The following is a 2,995-nucleotide window of genomic DNA, read 5'->3' on the forward strand; positions in this document are numbered from 1 at the left end:
CATTTAGCACTCGCATATTTGTATGTATTTCTTTTTATCAGCGACCTCAGCCCCACAATTGATAATTTATAAGCAGCAGTCAAGGAGGTCGCGTCTCCCTAAGTCTTTGTAACCATTACTGGGCGATGTAAACCCTAATATTTACTTTGCCTGTAACTCTATGCCTAAGAGATAGAAGTAATATTTTATTTAAAATTGATTTTTTTTTCTGTGGTAACACCCTGGAAATATATATTTTTTTTCATTTAATTATTTATGCTCAATGAAAATATCCTTCTCCAAAGAAAACCACTCTCAACTATCCTTGATCCAGTATGTGATCAGTGAGTGCTGAAGCATTTGGAGTGTTTATTGTAAATTGAGAATATAACGTCTACTTGTAAGTAATTACAGCTCTTTTAAAATTTCTTAAAGTGTATGGCAATGTTTTTTTTTTTGTAATTAATAATGAAGCTATTTTGTTTTTTAAGACAAATGTACGGATGAATCTATTTTTGTTTTAGCGTAAATAACTTGTTCTTAAAATGTGTTTTAGCCAGTGTATTAATTGGATGGTTATAAATGTTAACTTTATAAGTTTTGGGATACATTTCTACATAAGACATCTTTGCAAAACTTACTAAATAATCATTTATTTAATGTAACTACGTAACTCAAATATTTTTAAGTGCAGAACTTTAAACTCCCCAAAGCCAACTAAAATATCTTCATGAAATATAAATTATGTATGAACAATATTTTTAGTACCCAATAAATAAAACAGTAGAAATACAAAAATGATTTATAATCAATATTTCAGTATCCTAAATTAAATTTAAATTAGCGTATACTTAAACTTTATACAATGGATGAGCAAGTACTTTTTTTTATCCAGATTATTATACCAACTGTAGTAAAAGTTTGGGGTTCATCATGCATAAATGAACATATACATACAAGTTTTGTACTCATTACTTGTATTTCTTATTCTCTCTCAACTGTACTCGTAAGCCAACATAATTATTGTGTATGTTTGCAAATATGTTAAGCAAATTCCTATGATTTATTTATTTTCTTTAAATAAAAACTTACTTGAACATTATAAATGTTGAGAAGTGTTCCTAGAGGTTGCAGATCTTCCCAGACAATCTTGCCAGGAGACATGGGTATCAGCGTTTCATTCTGGATCCATTTGTACTTAAACTTATTGAACTTTCCATCATCTCGAGACATGCAGATAAGCTGTGCATTCATGCCCTAAAAATATAAAAATTCCTGCAGTTTATTTTACAAACATTAAAGGTCCCAAAATTTTACGTAAGCTTAAAAGTTAATCTTCCCATGGCCAATTGCAGTCATAAATGTAGTATGCAAATTATTTTCTTAACTTTTTTGAAATGGTCTGTAATTTATTTTAGTTAGGATCATGCTGCTAGACAGCGAAATGATTTTGTTGCTCACAAGGACAATTGGTTGAAGTTATTTTCATTTATTTAGCAATGCTTCATCTTTTTTTAGATGGTCTTACCTATGGTAAGGAAACAGTTTGGCATTGGTCTGGAGTGTTTTTGGCCAAGCGTGGCTCAAGGAGTGGGGGGTGGGGGGCAAAAGCCCCTCTCTACCCTAATTAATTTTTTAAAGGGTATATTTATGTTAACTAAAATACTTTAATTCACATGTTAAAATTAATTTTTTATCAAATGTTGTTTGAAACTATTAACTACATACATTTGAAACCATAAATTTGTTAATATTCCAAGCTTATCTCTGACTAACTTGGGCTCCTTCACACTGGGCCACTCAAAACACACCACAGTGCGGGTGCAACGTGTGTTAGGAAAATGGGTAGCGATTGTCTCGAGTGACTGTGAATGCGCACTCTGCCACATTCCCAATTGTCCTTACAACAATGGATTTGGAGGAAGCAAGTGAATTGTTTGTGTTGTTGATGCAATTAAAGAAATGTTGTAAAAACAGAAGATAGTATTATATTCATCTGATTATCTGTTGAGAAATAACATAACCATTTCTAACCATAACTCAACCCTATATTATTTTTTTAATTTAACTCTGAGTGTTCCTTTGCAGGCTTGTCCCAGATTAGGATTCCCTCCTGCACTTCTAAAATAAACCTTTCTGGGGGGGGGGGGGGGGAACTTTGATTCCACCATCACTCGAAGACACAGCTGTGTTGTAGGAAATGGCTTGAATGAAAACATGTGTGTGTGTGTACGACCTCCGGCTACTGAATGCGCCACTCAGTGTGAATAGCGCAGTGGCTCAGTGTGAAGGGATTCTTAATGTCATGTTTGGCAACTGCCTCCTTTTTTTGTATGACAGCCCCTCCCAAGAAGTCTCCCTGGAGCCACCCCTGTTTCTGCAAACAGTTCAAAACTTAAATCAGGATAGTAGGAGAGGGCTTTGACCTCAGGTTTTCCCAAACGCAAATCCTACCAGTGTTGTCACAGTGCTCGTTTCATTTTAGAAATCTGTAGTCACTGTTGCCACATGCAGGAGTAATTGCATTGTATAAGTAACATCTATTCTTGAATTGTTTGGACGTGTTACATTACCAGTGCTGCCAAGTATTGTGAATTTTCCGTGATTATTACTGATTTAAACATCCTCCGGATGTGTCAACCAAAGTGTGGGAAGAATTGGACTTTAGGTTGGATGTGTGCCATATGACTAAAGGAGCACATATTGCACATTCGTAAGAAAAACTAGGTTAGTTTACCTTCCATTTGGTGAATGAATGTTGCATTAGTCTAAATTAAACTTTCATAACATACCATTGAAACTGAGACATTATTTTATGGACATCATGTGCAAGACATGGCCAATCAGAGAAATTGCCTTCTGCAAGACAATGACTTTAAATGTGTTTTAGACACTTGTATGCAATACTTAATATGTCCAAAACTTTTGCATGTTTTACTATCTACAATGAACAATTTGTGATGTAGGGGAAGGTGCTCAACCTAGGGACACTGTGTACCTAGGGACAATAGCTAAA

This window comes from Bacillus rossius, chromosome 1, assembly GCF_032445375.1.
Source record: "Bacillus rossius redtenbacheri isolate Brsri chromosome 1, Brsri_v3, whole genome shotgun sequence".
Taxonomy (NCBI): domain Eukaryota; kingdom Metazoa; phylum Arthropoda; class Insecta; order Phasmatodea; family Bacillidae; genus Bacillus; species Bacillus rossius.